The following is an 18,580-nucleotide window of genomic DNA, read 5'->3' on the forward strand; positions in this document are numbered from 1 at the left end:
TCTGCCTGTACTTCTCAGCATTGAGGAGACTATTAATTCTGACCAAATCCCCAACTCCATTTGCAGAAATGCAGCCCCAAACTTGCAAGGAACCTCCACCATGCTTCACTGTTGCCTGCAGACACTCATTCATGTACCGCTCTCTAGCCCTTCGGCGAACAAACTGCCTTCTGCTACAGCCAAATATTTCAAATTTTGACTCATCAGTCCAGAGCACCTGCTGCCATTTTTCTGCACCCCAGTTCCTGTGTTTTCGTGCATAGTTGAGTCGCTTGGCCTTGTTTCCACGTCTGAGGTATGGCTTTTTGGCCGCAAGTCTTCCATGAAGGCCACTTCTGACCAGACTTCTCTGGGCAGTAGATGGGTGTACCAGGGTCCCACTGTTTTCTGCCAATTCTGAGCTGATGGCACTGCTGGACATCTTCCGATTGCGAAGGGAAGTAAGCATGATGTGTCTTTCATCTGCTGCAGTAAGTTTCCTTGGCCGACCACTGCGTCTACGGTCCTCAACGTTGCTCGTTTCTTTGTGCTTCTTCAAAAGAGCTTGGACAGCACATCTGGAAACCCCTGTCTGCCTTGAAATTTCTGCCTGGGAGAGTCCTTGCTGATGCAGTATAACTACCTTGTGTCTTGTTGCTGTGCTCAGTCTTGCCATGGTGTATGACTTTTGACAGTAAACTGTCTTCAGCAACCTCACCTTGTTAGCTGAGTTTGGCTGTTCCTCACCCAGTTTTATTCCTCCTACTCAGCTGTTTCTGTTTCAGTTAATGATTGTGTTTCAACCTACATATTGAATTGATGATCATTAGCACCTGTTTGGTATAATTGTTTAATCATACACCTGACTATATGCCTACAAAATCCCTGACTTTGTGCAAGCGTACCTAGAAGAATTGATGCTGTTTTGAAGGCAAAGGGTGGTCACACCAAATATGGATTTGATTTAGATTTTTCTTCTGTTCACTCACTTTGCATTTAGTTAATTGATAAATATAATCTATTAACATGTCTATTTTTGAAAGCATTCTTACTTTACAGCATTTTTTCACACCTGCCTAAAACTTTTGCACAGTACTGTATATTAGGGGTGGGCAATGAGATGAAAATTGTACATCGATATTGTGCATGTATTTCAATATCGATAATATAGAAGTCTTCCAAAACAGGAATATAATAACACATTTGTAATATGAAATACATATAGACTATAGACATTAACAGATATTTACTTATGAAAAGCAATAACTTACTTTAACTTAGTTATGCTTTGCTTCACAGTATCCATGGAGAAAAACAATGTCTTGTTGTATTGTTTTACTATTCCATTATCAGCCACCTCAAAACTGAAATATTTCTGTAAATGCTGACTCACAACACCTCTAAAAGTATTAAGTATGGTGTCATGCCGAATTTTGCATTTTTGATGTTTTAAAAGTACATCTCATTTATAATACCGAAAGTTCACATTTTAAAAATACACTAATAATAAAGTAAGTAATCACACGGACAAAATGCAATGAACCGCTGACGCATGCGTATATCTCAAAATAATGCCAATACTTAAATAATACTTGTGTGTGGTTTTTCTTTGCCTACGAGACTGACAATGATTGGTATGTATAGGGTTTGTTGTATCTTAATATAAAATAAACTTGATTATACTGCGGTTGTATTTTTAGCTGTATTACCAAATTACGTGAAATATTTTTTTTTTAAATCCCACGATATCACGATAGGGAAATTATTATCGATATATCAAATATATATCGATATTGGTGCCCATCACTAATATATACATGTGACTTTGCTTTGCAGAATTTAAGCAGCTCAGAATCTCAGTGTGCTTCTGTCATTTTCTTTTGTGTTAGCACTGCTCGCATTATGAGTTATATATATATGAGTTATATATATATATATTATGAGATGTGTACGTAGTGCCTGTTTTGGTGCAGAAGAACGTGACAGAGACCCAGGTCCAAGGAGATTTCGGTTTTAATGATTTTCCTTTTCCTCTTATATTCTACAAATGAACACACAGAAGTTCCAATTATCAAGACAAATAATAACACAACTCAAATAAACACAGTCCAGGACTTTTTATGGAACGAAACCCTCAGATAAGAAATGGCTTGCTGTATCCAAGTTTCTTTGTTGGTGGCTTGGTATTGTGGCTTCTTTCTCTTTTCGAAGGTTGTCGCGGACATCCACCAGATGGCGCTGTGGAGTTGTGGTAGTCCCCGTCCTACTCACAGGTTTGTAATCCCGAAGGCCCCGGAAGCCTGTTTGCAGTATAGTGCGGCCCCAACACCCGGCCAACCTTTCGTAAAGGTAAGTAATAACACTGCTGTGTAGAATAGAATTAATACAGGTGAAAAACAGTGAGCACTGAGCGTTCTCTAACTCTCGCCTCTCTTTTGTTGCAGGTTCCACTGTTCCCAGGACATACAATAAAGTTGTTTTCATTTAAATCACCCTTTCTGTGTCCCTGCGTAATTTGTACACAACTCTTCCAGCCGAACACAGTTCTCCTGGGTTAATCACTTGCCCAGTTCGTGGGCTTTTGATACAGTCTTTAAGCACTCTGTTTACATACACACAAGTCCCGTACTTCCATAGCTCCCAGCATATCAACAGTACAACACAGCGTACTCACTCTACAGCGGTCAGTGTTCTCTGCGTTGCTCCGATGCAGGGAAGCCTGTAGTCCGCCGTGTTGTTTCCAAGGTAAAACCACCGTGCACAGTCCCGCTGTGGAAACAATGATTGTCTCCGACTGGTGACAATGGTAGTCCGCAAGGTTGCTTCAATGGAATGTCCCACTACGCTGTACCGTTTTAGAAACGAGTGCTACAATTGTATTCCTCTGAGTTACCACTGGTTAATTTCCCAATTTCGCTCCCAATGCCGCTGCCCACTTTCGTCTGGGTTAGGTACTCTCCCGTCCCACGGCTCGTGTGTGCACCTGTTCTCGCTCTCCCCTCTAGCTGATTCCCGCAGCTTTTTAAAGCTACCGCTGTTACCCGTCATGCACGGTATGTTTGCCCCGTTGTTGGGAATTGTAGTTCCTAGTCGTTCTGGGTCTCTAACCCCTTTGACACTCTTAATTTCACAATATATATATATATATATATATATATATATATATATATATATATATATATACACATACAGTGCCTTGAAAAGGTCTTCACACCCTTGAACATTTTTCACATTCTGCTGCCTAAAAAATACAATTCAAAATGCATTAAAGTAGGAGTTTGTTTCACTGATCTACACAGCATCATCTACACTTTCAACGTGAAAGAACAATTATAGAAATATTCAAAAAGTAATTAAAAATAAAAAACCAAAAAGTCTTGATTGCATTAGTCTAGGAAAGTGAAGAAGGGGTCCCAGACCAAGTGAAATTCAGTGTTTTTATCGTTATTCCTCACAGTGAGTCTTTCAAGTGATGCATGTTCAGTCATTAAATTAAGCCAGTGTGTAAAATGACAAGTTGGTCCTGTTTTTCCAGTTTTGTACCTTCTTTGCTATCGTAAGGGAAAGAAGCATGCCTTATGGGTGGGAAGCTCAACAGCAGAGAGGTCTCCAATTAAACACACAGCTGGGGGAAAAGGAACACTCAGGCCCATAATGTCTGATATAGCCTTCAGAATCTTGTTTATCTTGAATCTTACACCAAAATTGTTGAATGGGTGGACATGACAAAAGTGCATTTAGATAATTGTCTGGAACCCATTCTTCACAATGTAGACATGCCCCAGTATTAGAGGTCAATCTGTTCCTTCAAATTTGGTGATATCTGTATTCCAAGATATTTAAAACCTTTTGTGGACCATCTGAAGAGGAGGTTTTGGGCGAGGGAAACTTCATTTCCCAGACCACCTCAAGGCAGGAAATGATGTCACAGAATTAAGGATGAATCATCATAAAAAGGTACAGCCCACAACAGGTTAGTGAAGGAGTAAGGAGACAGCTTTGTGCTGGGGGAGAGTGAGTAGAGTGAAAAGTAAGTGCCTGTTAAATACCTGTTTGCCTGTGATTACAGACCTTTGACTGTTTGACTACCCGACTTGTTGCCTGAACCTGGACTTTGCTGAGAACCCGTAACGTGTACCAAACCCTGCTTGTGTTTTGACCAGCCTTTGGATTGTGGAAAATAAATACATCAGGTGCCGCCCTGATTTATACCGTATTACTGTGTTGTGTAGAACTTTGTTTACGGATCTGCTACTGTTTATGTGAGCACTTACCTCCGGACTTGCCGCAATATATATATATATATATATATATATATATATATATATATATACTGGTTATGTCCACGCCTACCTTTACATAAAGTATATCAATAAATACTAAACACAAATACTAAGCATGAATAAGCCTAGCAGCTTATAGAATGGTTTGGAGATATTGTATTCCTCTACTGCCTATCTACCAATACCCAAGGGGACGCGCATGTCCCGCATATTTATAAACCAGGCCTATTTAATCCCTTGAGCCAAGCTTGATCTCAGGGTCTGCCTAGATGTACTATATTCATACTAAATCGTACATATATAGCTATATACGGCGTGGCTAACATATAGGCTACATCTCCATATTCAATATCCCATATCAACAGTATATGCATTCGAATTCCATCATGTTGATATTCAACTGCCCCCTTAGGCCTATGGCAGGGACATACTTCAAACCAGGTAGTATAGGCATATCTTTAAAGTTACACATAAATAAACATGCAATACGTGTAGATACTGAAAAGTATACACATTTGAATCACAGCAATGTGTGGGCTGTGTTTGATATATTCAGCATTATTTAACAACAATTGATAAAAGCAAATATTGGCGCTTAATTTACCACAAAAGTCTGAAAAAAATAGTTAGGTCAGTCAATGTACCAGGGAGTAATATTTCGGACTCTATAGAGCTGGCCTTCGATGTACAATTTGTCAACAACGAGCCTGACGTGGATGTTTTTCTGTCTGTTAGCTTGGAAAACTGGGTACAATTTTCTACGTCTTTCCAGAATTTCCTGAGGGAATTGGTCACTCATGCTGAAATTAGTATCCTTAAGTTGTCTCCCCTGACTATAAACACCAGCATTTTTGGTTTGAAATGCTCGAATTTTACTACAATAGGTGGGGACGCTCTTCGGAGCTTCTGAACCCTCATTTGCCCATTCTATCAAGTACCCGGTTAAAAGTAACGTTGTTAACAGCATCAGCGTCAATGTTTAGTTTATTCCTCCTGAAGCCTTTGATTATCTCCTCAGTGTTCTCGCCCTTTTCTTCTTGTATCCCTCTAAATACTAGATTCTCTCTCATGCTACTGCATTGTAGGTCTAATAATCTTGTAGTATGGTATTTTCTTTTGAGACAAAGTCGACTTTTATTTGTAAAGCGTATACAGTGCCTTTTAGCTCCGTTGTTTCCGTCTGGGTTTCCTCCAGTAGATTCATTGCAAATTCCTCTCCCGTATTTCATTTTTTAAGGAGTCCAGAACTTCCAGTTTCTCCAACTTCTTGTTTATCGATGCAAGTATCTCGAAATCAACTTCGATTAGCTGTCCGTCGGTAGCTCCATCGCTGGATGATTGTCGTGATCTTTTCTCTGCTTGATGGAATCATCTAAGCAAACGTAGTAGGAATCAATAAACGATTCAAATTCTCCGATGTATCTGGGATGTGGGTGATCAGCATCCAGTTTTGGAGAAATAATGTATCAACACGAGTCAGAGAGTGAATACATACGGACTGTGTTACTATTCACAACACGGCCGTCATTAGACTGGTGTAGAATGTAATTGGTGCAGTAGCGCCCTCAACAGTCAGATCTCAACCTTGAATTTCAATTCCTGTCCTGCAGGGCTCTGCCATCTTTTTCATTTAGAAGCACAAGATGGAAAGCTTAAACATCAAGTAGTCCTGTCCACAGTACCATAGTCAATTTGAAACTCTGATTGCAATGTGGTTGAAATGATGGACATTTCAATGAAAGCAGTTACTGAATGACTAGAATGAACAAAACCTTATGGATTGTTTCAGATTCAAACTTCTGCTTTACTTATCCTACCAAAGATACATAGTGTATCTGAATAATAATATAAAAGGGCTTGTAACCAGGAGATCCCCAGTTCAAATCCCACCTCAGTCACTGACTCATTGTGTGACCCTGAGCAAGTCACTTAACCTCCTTGTGCTCCGTCTTTCAGGTGAGACGTAGTTGTAAGTGACTCTGCAGCTGATGCATAATTTACACACCCTAGTCTCTGTAAGAAAAAAAAATATATATATAATAATAATATAAAAAATAATATGTAACCCCATTTGACCGCTATCACTTGTTCATTTCCATTGTAAGTGAATGTGCATCACTGGGTAGGTAGTGTACATTACGTGAATAACTGGTCAGATTCAAAAACCCAAATGAAACATTGTTAACATTTCGTCTCTCACTTAAGACTTGAAGGAATAAGTAACTGCATGTTCCAATGGCAGGCTATCAATCGGCTTCTCACAAAAGCTCTGCACAGCAGAGGGAAAAGTACACGGGAAGACGAGACGGAAAATGTTTCAAGCACAGCAATAAAAACTTTAATGGTCACGCCATGGGGTTTCCAAACAGTAACATTTTAAGACCCAGGAGGGATGTGCGGCCATTACTTGACCAGCTTCTGGTTTTGTGGCCAACTTTCTTTTGCTCCCTTTCTTGGGAGGCCGATCAGCATCCCATTCCATTGTGCTCCTCATACTTAACTGTAATAAATACTGATGCCTCAAGTACTTCATCACGGTCTGGGACACCTTTAAAAAGAAACAAAATGAGCAAAGTTGGGAATGTTTTTTCCAATTAGGTTTGCAGATTACAATTTAATATTTTTGTTTAATGAAAACATGTGTTGTAGGATCTCTTGTGGGTTTACTTCAAATCTATCATTTAACTGGGGATTACTGTATTGAGCTGCCTTTGATTTTATTGTTTCTTGCCTGCAGTGTAAGGAGCTGCTTCTTCAAAAAAATCATTTTTCTGTTCCTGTAAAAAAATAAACAAGAAGTGGAAAAATACTGCTACTATTTTGCTAAATAATGTTGTGAACAATATAGAATTACTCAATAGTGGTACATTTAGAAATACTAAAATAAACTTTGTCAATTCAATGACATAAGTTTCAGCTATAATAAAGTAAAGTCAGACTGCATCAGTACTATACAGTGCTGCAAAAAAAAAAAAAATGTTATGGTGCATTCTTGCAGGGACTAATATCAGAGATGTCATGAAATTCTTGGATTGATATAAAAACAGCCATACCAGTAGGGATAGCACGACTTCACTCAGTTCCCACTTGACGTTGGGATGCACCATCCTATGGCATTCCCATTAAACCACCCCCAGTTTAAAAGCCGTCAGTGACATTGTATGTCTCTTGTTCAAGCACAGGTTTTATGAGAATGCACACTCCTGTGGAAAAAGCTCTGTTTAAATGCATTGCTGTCACATAAAAAAAACAACTGCAAAACCCCCACACCTGATCCCTGCATAAATCATTGAGACATTCCTAATTAACATGTATGTTCAGAATTTAAGTTCGGTTCAATTTTTACAGGCCCAGGGATATGTAACTAAAAAAGTGAGCAAATTAGCAAATTCTGAAGTGTATATAGCAAATGCAAATGTACTAATATTAATTTGTTTGTCTCATGTATGACTTTTCCATCTGTGTCATTGTTTGTAATAAATGTAAAGTTGTAGCAGATGTTACGTGGCAGTCAGCTGCAGTGTTCCACATCTGTGCCACATAATCTGCAAGGTCTTTATTCCACGTAGGCTGTTTAGCAGGTGAGGGTCAGTGGAATATGGTAATAAAGTGTAGTATATCAATCAAATTTTATTTTATTCATCCCAGTAAAAAAAAAAAAAAAAAAAAAGATATCTGTAAGTGCATTACTTGTGAACTTTTTTTTTTTTTTAAAGAAAGGAGAGTCTCTTCAGCCGGGATATCGTAAAGGTTTTATTTCTAATAAGCCTTAAGAATTTTTCATTTAGAAGCATAACAGTCAAATCCAGGTCTAAATCAGAAGAACAAAAGAAAACTGTAACAGGATCTCAAATCAACCTTCATGATTTGAAGTGTTGTTCTCTGTGGCAGGTGGAAAAGTATAGAGCTGGAGAAGAAAAATAATAATATCCAGCCCCGGGTGCAATGGCTCAAGCACCCAGAGGGATTAGAGCTTTGTTGGTGACAGCTATTGCAATAGAAGAGACTAGGTTACTGGTAGATTTTTTTGTATAATAGACACAAATAGGCTCAATTTTCTGTGCTTTTGTAAGACATTTTGTCTTAGGGCTTCAGGTTAGACAACTAGGCCCTTGGGGACAAGTTCCACTGTAGGCTGGCAGGCTGCACGGGTCAGGAAAAAAACAGACAAGATTTCCATATCATAGAATGAAACCCTTTGTTTTCAGTGAGCATGTATATTTCTCTATATAATAGACTCTGAAATAAACTTACACTGCTGGGGATAGCGGGGGGGAGGGGGGGGGGGGGCGTGCAATAAAAATGTCTTTAGGCTTCAGATAGAAAACACTAAGACCTGAGGGACTTAGGCATTCTGGTGGCAGCCATTGCTACACTGAAGAGAAAATAGGAGGTTTCTATTCTGTAGCCAACAAACACAACCTCTGGGACTTGCGGCAGACTAGTGGAAGAGTTAAAACCTTTCTCGTGTTTGCTTCTGACAAGAGGCATCTGAAAAACTCTCAACTCACTCATGACATTTGTGGTCCCGCTGGAAATGATTGGATGTCATACCTGGTTTGGAGTATTAGCTTGAACTCAGTGGTGCAGAGGCTAATTATTCATTTTCCACCACCCCATCTGTTTTGTTTGCTCATGTGTAGACATTAGAAAGGAGCGTTTGCGAAGACAAGGAATAAGCCAGGGCTGCAGAGCGAAAGAGTTTGAAAGCACAGAGCTGCCTCTGCCTGTCCGAGTGCTTGGACTTGGACACAAAAATGTTGGTCGCCAAAAACACACCCTAGTCTCTCCACACTCCACAGCCATTTTTAGATATAATATCTGAGGCTGGGGGTTGAGAGGGAACAAAAATAACAACAGCAATTTGTCAAACAAGCAAAGCCACAAAGCCAAAAAACTCTAAACAATCAGTGGTTACTCCTTTGCTTTTAAGGGATAGTTTTCAAGGATAGTTTTCAATACACATTTTCAATTATCTACCTGTTTAATGTTCATTTTGTGTGTTTTTGTGTCATTGTCTATTGAAAATGTATATTTTAATTATGGACATGTCAGACAGTATGCCCTCCTACTCATTGGGGTATGAGTGAAAAAAGCCCCAAAAAACTGCTTCATAGTTTGAAGAAATGCAAAAATGTGACTTTTAATCAATTTTTAGATGCTGAACCCCATCTCCTCCCCAGCAGGTCTCACTATATAACATGACTGGTATTCCTCTTTTTATATTATCCCAAGGTTCAGTCAGTCTGTGTGTCAAAGCCTTGACAAAACCTGAGCAAGGCAAGCCATGGAGTCTTGAAGTCAATCAGTCAGCCGGTCAGTCATGCACTTCAGTAATCAGCTTCTTCCCATTTGCTCCACAGTTCAAGGTCTACTTGTCTTCTGTCCATCACCATCAAGCCCACTTCTTGTTGACTTGCCACTTTGTCTCCAGCTTCTCTGCCATTCTTATTGTAGTATTCCATTCATCTCACACGGCAGCAGTGACATGTGGGTTTCCAGTTCTTAAACAGGTTAGTAGGGAATATAGTCAGTTTGGATTGTCTGGCATTTTTAAATACTGATGCAAGCAGGAAACAATGCAATGTTGAGAAAGGGATTTTGTTAAATCACTGAACCTGTTAACAATAACTTCAAGTAGACAGATTTCTCAGCTTTTACCCATCCCTCTAACACATGTCTGTGTCTCTAACAGAACACAGAAAGCAAGTATACACATTCCTCCAGATTTGTCATTTTTATTAAATACGTGGCTGTGTATAAATGATCTTTTTCTTGTTGAATTAGTTTCACTGTTATGCTGTCTACGCAATTAGATACTAAAGAATGTGATGGTGTTATGGTAATCTCATTCAGGATCTAATGCACTAAAGATGCTGTTAGACAATTAGGTATGATGTGGGAAATAATCACTGGTAGAAAAGCCAGATGCCTGTGGAGCCCTACTCCTGTAGAAAAAATAACCGCTTGCCAATAATACATGTATTTATGTTCATTGAAACTTAGCATACAAAGCAGTCCTATAATATAACTCCACACAGCTGGGTCAGACCAGAAATGTTTTGGCGCAGAATCTTCTGGTAAGAATTGTTTTCCTCATACACTCTTGCCTGAAAATAAATGTGGCCATTGTTCAATTTCCAATGGGGACAAACTAAACTAGTTTTAATCAAGTCCAAGTCAAAACTTGGAAGCTGACACCTGCAAGTAGGACCCAAATACTATATGAGATCATACATCAATTGAAATAATAAATATGTATTTTAAGGGCATACAAAGTAATACATTAAATATGATTCATTGATGTATTTTTAAAAATGCATAACGGTATAATTTGCATTAAGTTTTTAATTTTGTTTGTAGTGGAAGAGTAATGGACTGTTCTATTGAAGCTCTTTCGAGAAGTATAAAGCGTTGCTCTAACACTCATGCCATATTGTACTTCATTAAAATTTTAGAAGAGCTGTTTTAATTGTCAAGCCACTGACAGGTTGATGGAAGCAACTTGACATTTTAATCAGGGGGTGCTTGGGTGCCTATTGTTATTTATAAGAGCAAACTGACGTATCAAAATGTCTTCTTTTAACTTTTCCTAAGTCAGTACAATTAAACTCCCCACAGTGTGAATCAATGTTTGAAGCCTGGAGGATAAAGCAGCCCCAGTACCGGCATTCAAAACTGTTGTCAGTCTAGCATCAAACACTGCAAGTCCAGGGCACACACGTGGTGTTTGCAAACAAACCATCATTGCTAATATGCAGAGTGAGAGGAGAGAGGAAAGACAGAAATCACCTGAGTGCCTAAAACTGTTTTGCTTGTGATCCTACATTAAAGAAAGGATTTAGGCTCTCTATACTAGATTTCTTTCAATTTGCACCATTTAACTTGCTTGGCTCCCAGCGGAATAGGGATGTTAAAGTGCCCCAGATGTAGTCTAAGCAAATGAGGGTTACAATGTACTCAGGTCTCTGGTGGCCCATCACTATGACTTCAAAGATATCCCATCCACCTGCCTCAGGAAGATTCCCACCATTATTTCAAGTGTGTAACCCAACCCCGCCACCCCCATCCTTTGTTTCTGTTAATACATTATACATCAGCTTTACATACTCAGAACAGCTTGGGATTTGTTTATGCCTTTTTGATTGATAACAGTACTAGGCGTGAAGGAGTTGTTATAAAATGCTGGTGTGTCGCTACAGTGAGAAATATCAGGGATCTGAGACACTTCTACTGCTGTTAGAATGAGTTTGCTACTTATTTGTTTATCTGTGCTGAATTCGAGGCTTCAGCATATCAGTTCCCCTTCAAAAGAAATATGTGTGAGGAATATCTGTCTGTCTGAATTTGTCTTTCCTCTCACACTGTTTACTGTGTATATGTATAAATATAAATACTACTTATTTATATACCAGTACTGCAAGTTTATAAATGTATTTAAACATAAATAATTATACTTACGTGTACCAATACCACTATTACTATGACTACTTCTAATAATAATAATCATTTTAAGTGGCTCTTTTAGGCGGGCATTAAAATCACTCCCACTGTAAGGCATTATTGCATATCTTGAATTTTAATGGGATTTTAAATACATAAAACTTGAAATGGAGCTGTTATTTTTGTTTAAGTTTCACTTAAAGTTAAAGTATGAGTAAACATATTATTTATGTATAATAACAGAATACATAAAAAAAGATGATTACAAATAACTAATTTAGATCACTGCTGCACGTTCTACAATAACAGAGTGTAACAAAGAGAACTGCGTAATTGGTCTAATTTTGATGTTTTTTAATCACTTTGTTGTGACATGAAATGAACCTGACAGCCAAGGCTGTCGGAACACTGCCTCTCTAAAGCGCTGTTTGTCTGCTGGCACTGGGGACTCCGAAGGGGTTCAGCATGCTAACTGTTAATTGTGTGTGTGTGTGTGTGTGCGTGCGTGTGTGTGTGTGTGTGTGTGTGTGTGTGTGTGTGTGTGTGTGTGTGTGTGTGTGTGTGTGTGTGTGTGTGCGTGTGGTGGGGGGGCCCTGTTAAACTTACCTGAAACACAGAGAGACACTTTTCCTGAATGTGTGTTTTTACTTGTTTTTTTCTTTTTTTCTTTTTCAGATCATAATTTATGATCATTTCAAGATTAGTTCATATCATTTGTCCCGACAACTGTTATTAAAACATGAGCTATCCTCATCCAATGTATTTTTAACAGTGTTAATGCATTTTCGCATGTCATCATTTGACAGCTCCACCGTACTTGCTAGGCAGCCACCAGGGAAATTTACATGCATTTGAATTCGCCCTGCCAAGCACTGCCATCTCCGACTGACAGCCCATTTAACTAGGTGATAAGTTAATCTGTGCAACAGTGGATAGGTTTCTGTATTTTAACTTGAACTACACTTTGTGGAAATGACTTAGTTTCTGCCTCTCTGAAGTCGCTGCGTTCACCCGCCATGGGCTTCAAGCTTTACTTTAAATGAAAACAACAAAAAGATGCGTCTGTCTTTTTAGACTCTTTCCTGTCACTGCTGTGCATTTTAAATCGCATTTTCATTTCCCTGGCTGCCTCTTTCTGCTATAGAAACGGGCCTAGAATTGAATAATTAATTAACTAATGAATTAATGAATTAATACATTAATTATTTTGTTAAAGGATTCTATATAAGATGTGTATCTATCTAAACATAGTATATTATTCAGTAAACTCCACATAATAATAATGACAATGTTATTATTTTTAATTCCCATTTTATTTTCCTGTTGATCAATAAACTGTAGTTCATGAATTAAATCAAGACATGATTTGCAATGTTTAATTGATTAATAAGAAATGATTTCATTGCAGCTGTTATCAGGATAGCTTATGAGATTGAATAAGGCAGAGGGACAGGCAATGTCAGTTTAATTTAGTGTAATGATGTAGCACAGCACAAGCATTTACATGCAATGTTAAGGATGAGAAGGTCATATTGTATAATCATATAGGTGAATTCCATATGTTAAAATAAATAGGGTTTTCAAGAAGGATAAAGCCAGAATAAGTATGAACTTCTTATATTAGGGTCTGGTGGAATTTTCTAGTTGCTACAGTATATTCATGTTTTATGATATTTCCCATGCTTGATCTGGACAAGAGATTCAAGTTTTCTTCTATAGTCACAATGCTGTCTGTAATAAATTAACACAGCCTCACACTTCTGGCATTTAGCTAACATTATTATTACCCAATAACTGACAACGTAGGGCCTAAACATAAAGATGCAACCACTATCCGTAATTAAATGTTCCTAATTTAATATTTTGACACATTTCTCTTGGCTATCACTTTTGTGTCAAATGCAGTATGTTGCCAGGATGAACTCTTACAAGCCTGGTCCACAGTGTATTGTACCTCCGATACGTGCACAACTGACTTATTGCATTTGCATTTTTGTCACATTAACTTCAACTTCCTCTCAGTGTCCCACAGTCGGCAAGCCGGTCACCACCTGAGCTCTGCTTGAGGTGTCTCGTGCTCATCTCAAACACCCTTAATTATTACATGTTGTAAAGCAGTGACTGGGACAACAGCTCTGTTACTTTTCAGAGCACTTTGCAAAAGTGTGATATGCTGTTACACCCATTGATACCCAGCTTTCTAACACTTGTACAAAAATCGCAGGGCCGGGGGAACAAGAAATCTAAATTAAATTGTGTACCAGTTCTGTGAACACATCTATATAAAAAAACAAAAAAAAAAAAAACAACTGTATCATTACTGAGCACCTTCTTGCTTTGTAATTGCTCACAAATTTACTCTATTGACCTAAAACACATGGATGCAATTTTTTTAATACAATTACTACAATAAGTAGTAAAAAAAGGAGAAAGCAAGTGTTGTTAAAAGGGGGTATATAGCTTATGAAATATTTCCATAAGCGCAATCCTATTCGCTGTGTAGGTCTCACAGGTAACACTTTAGATTACAGGTCATGAATAGTCATGTAATTACAATGTAATACATGTGTAATGCTCAATGGCTCCACAGTTTCAACTGTGTAATTAAAGTGAATTGCCTTAATGCATGCTTCTATGTGGTAACACAACGATACAGGCCATTTACATGCAATCACATATGTGTTCAACCAACAATTATTATGCAAGAGCAGTAGTTACCCAGTTACTATATGATATTACATGGTTTTATTTGCCCCGTAAACTAAAGTGCTACCATCTCACATGTGCAGTTTATATATATATATATATATATATATATATATATATATATATATATATATATATATATATATATATATATATATATATATATATATATAACCTAGTATGTTAACAGTTATCTTTTTTTTTTAAATACAAAGTTTGCTATAACATGCTTTTTTTCAAAACTGCACTGAGATCTACATAGTGAACAACTGGGGAGCTAGACTCATTTGATCAGTTATAACCACTTTAAGCATCCCTACTGTTTGATGTTATCCTAAGGATGGAAGCCCTCCAGATGAAGAGTGGATCGTCTTGTGTGATGTCTGCTGTGACTGAGAGAAACAAACACTTCCTCACTGCCCATCAATCTGCTCTGAGATCATACACGCTTACTGTAGCAACCATAGCAACATGCTCCCGATGTAGCCTTAGAAGAAGACCTATATCCACCTGAGTCAATTGCCATCTAATCAGATTGATATTTTGCTTTCCAAGAAGTTTAGCAATGTTGTTGATAACAAAGCCAATAAGCATGTAATAGCAATGCATACTGTATAAGAAAGTACAGGACTGTGTGTTAAATTTAAAGTCTACTGTTCTCAAACTGTTCTAGGGTAGACCATATCATCCTTGATGCTGTGTGGACTGGTGTTAAAACGCAAGCTGGAGAGCAGACCCCCCAGGGATGCGGTGACCTTCCTAATTGGGCCGGGTCAGTCTCAAGGAGTCCCTATAGACACTGCAGACACTTCTAGGGATAACCATGGAAAATAAATAGCATCCTTCACCTCTGAGAAGCACCTTTGTCAGAAGAGGATTTTCTGTGTCCATTGATGTTTCCTGGCAGAGCAACACTTGTATTCACTATCCAACTGATCTTGGTACTGTATTTTGATGTTTTGTGTGTGTGTGTGTTTATGAAGGAAAGAGCTGGTTTATGAAGTTGCAGAACTGTATATAGATGACACTGCATTTAAACAAACAAAAGAACACTGTACGAATGCCCTGCAAATGCATGTTGCATGCAAATGCATGCTTCATCTGGGGGCAAGAACGTCCACACTTCCAGGAGCATCTGTACATAAACCTAATACTAACCTTCATTCACAATTTAAAAATCAGAATCAGAATGCAAAATTGTTTTTTAGTCTCCCAGCGGGGCGATATGGTATTCAAAGCTGGATGCTCCATACGATATTTAATATTGGACGAATCTACAACCTACCTTGCAAATGCAATTTAACAGCAATATAATTTAAATTTGACAGCAAATGTGCGTTCAGCACTGCTTAACTGGAGTCTTACTACAATCTGCAGTTTAACTGATGTTTTTCTTACAGGTCAAGTCCACATTAAAATGTTACTGATGTATAATTACATATTAGTTAAGTTCAAGCTGACTCCCAGATGAGGCATGAAGCCGAGGTCCTGTCTGCTTTGTTGGTTATCACAGATTCCATGACACTTGTTGAGGAGCAGCGGTTCTGACATCACTGTCCACATCACTTCTTCAATCCATCAAAAGGACAGAGCCCCCTTTGAAACGAGTAGGCTGACTCAAACCCTGTATAAATACAATTCAAATGATGCTACATACCATAATGACCAGTTGGAAGTGCTTCATTTCTGAAGAGATTTTTATAGTGGAGTCTGACTGCAGAAGTCACCAGAACACTGTGACGTAAACCCAGCATACCATTATGCATACACTAAATATGACATTGAGTGTATACTTATGTTGGGATAGGAAAGTTAGGCCTATTTTGCAAAGTAACCATATAGTATATGTCTGTCCCATGGTTATCCAGAACCTGATTATCCAAATACATCCCACGTCACTGTGCACGGTATAAGAATATCCAATGCACTCAATTATCTGAGGTCAAAGATGTTGAGAGTTTAGACATATTAATCTCCACCTTTGGAAAATTCATCTGCATACCCATTGACTCATGAGAGTACTGTATGTTTGGGAAAAAGGTCAAGTCTAAATTCTCTAAAATGTATCCATATTAGCATCTTGTTTAAGAACAACCTGGATTGAATATTGTATCAGTGCTCACATTTGTCAGCTGTTTTCATTTTTGTATCTATTTAAATAATATATGCCTTTATACAAGTCTACTGAGATATACCTTGGGAAAAACAAAGCACAGTGTAGTATTGTGAAAGTATGTTTTATTTATTTTATTTTATTTTAATTTATATAGCACCTTATGTCATAGACCCTAAGGTGCTTTACAGAAAACAAAAAAAGAAAAAAAATGTAATACACACAGCATAATAAAGACGATAATAAAGACTATTTTTAAATAAGTGAATACATTTCCAATCATGTATATTAAAAAAATAATAAAACAGTAATAATGGATATCAATAATAGAAAGACTAATAAAAAGGCTTGTGTATATAAATAGGTCTTCAATCTTGACTTAAAAACAGCAAGACTCCGAGCTTCTCTGACAAAAAAAGGCAGAGCATTCCATAATGTAGGAGCCTGATAGGAAAAGTCCCTTCCTCCCATACTGTTTGTATTTACTCTTGGAATAACCAAGAGCCCTGCATCCTGATATCTAAGATTCCGGTTAGGAATGTATGGGATCAACAGCTCTTGTAAATAACTGGGTGCTAATCCATTAAGGGCTTTATAAGTTAAAAATAAAATCTTAAAATCAAAACGAAACTGCACAGGAAGTGTAAGGAGGCCAAGACAGGAGTAATATGTTCACCTTTTCTGGTTTTAGTTAGAATTCGTGCAGCAGCATTCTGAATAAGCTGCAAGCAAGATACCAAATACTTTGGAATCCCAGAAAAAAAAGTACATTGCAATAGTCAATTCTTGATGAAACAAAGGCATGCATTAGCCTCTCAGCATCAGATACAGAAATAATAGGTCTAAGTCTAGCTATATTTCTCAAATGATAAAAAGATGCTTTAGTAACTTTCCTAATATGGGACTCAAACAATAGAACAGGATAAAAAAAATGACCCCCAAATTTCTTGCTTCAAGTATTAGTTCTGATGAAAGGCTGGTAAGATCTATTTTATATAAATCAACATGTTTTAATTGGTGCTGTGCTTGCCCCTCAGTGGTGGAACGACCTACCCATGGATATCAGGACCACCTTCTGACACCTCCTCAAGACACACCTGTTCAGACAGCGTCTGTAAACCTCACAACTCTCGACTACACTGGACTATATGGTACCCAATTGTACCAGTACTTGCATCAGCTTGTACTTGTACTGAACTCCATACCTTGCTGTATTCTACTACTGCTCTTAACTATAACTACTTCCTGTCTCTTGTACTTGATTTTACTCTTATCGGTATCCGTGTTCATGTTTCTTTTTTGTAATTGCTCTTATTTTAAATCATTCTCATCCATTTATAGTATTTACTACATGCTCTTACTGGACTTTGCTCATATAAGCAAATATTTTTACTGTAAGTTAACTGCTCTTCGTCGAACCCGCTCTTAAATGTAAATATTCACTGTATTCTTTATTTTGTTCTTATTTGAATTTGATCTTATTCGTATTCTTATTATAACTGCTCTTATGTGTAATGTGATATTTTGTAATGTGATCTTTTGTAATGTGATACTTTGTGCTGTGATACATTGTACTGTGATATTTTGTAATGTGATATTTTGATGTGATATTTTGTAATGTGATACTTTGTAACACTTGTAAGTCGCCCAGGATAAGGCCGTCTGCTAAGAAATAAATACTACTAATAATAACACAGACAGGCAGGCATGGTGCATGATACACTAAAAAAAGTACTATCATGATAAAATTGTAAAATGCACTACAATATATGTTCACAAACCTGGATTAAATCAAAATTGGGGGTCTGCTTTAACAAGTATAAAGAATGGCCATGACAGCGCCACGAACTTTGATTTCATACAGGCCTAAATGGTATAAACTAAGGTACACAGGCAGGTTGAAAAAATAAAATCTCTCCCGTCTGGAAATAAACACATCCATTTGTTTCAAATTCTGGTGATGGGATAACCTTTATCCCTTTCTTTATTCTTTACTGTGCAGAAGTAAAAAAAAAATAAAAAAAATACAGGATCGGTGGAAAATATAACAAACCTC

General features: G+C 37.7%; 1 long non-coding RNA gene across 1 annotated transcript; it reads left to right on the top strand.

Annotated features, from left to right (window-relative positions):
- The first annotated feature begins 3,948 nt into the window (after positions 1 to 3,948).
- LOC131737620 (uncharacterized) lies at positions 3,949 to 18,362 on the top strand. The gene is made up of 3 exons (XR_009329267.1): positions 3,949 to 4,009; positions 15,085 to 15,352; positions 17,562 to 18,362. It is a non-coding gene; the product is annotated as an uncharacterized LOC131737620 (long non-coding RNA).
- Positions 18,363 to 18,580: the final 218 nt, after the last annotated feature.

This window comes from Acipenser ruthenus, chromosome 7, assembly GCF_902713425.1.
Source record: "Acipenser ruthenus chromosome 7, fAciRut3.2 maternal haplotype, whole genome shotgun sequence".
Classification (NCBI taxonomy): Eukaryota; Metazoa; Chordata; class Actinopteri; order Acipenseriformes; family Acipenseridae; genus Acipenser; species Acipenser ruthenus.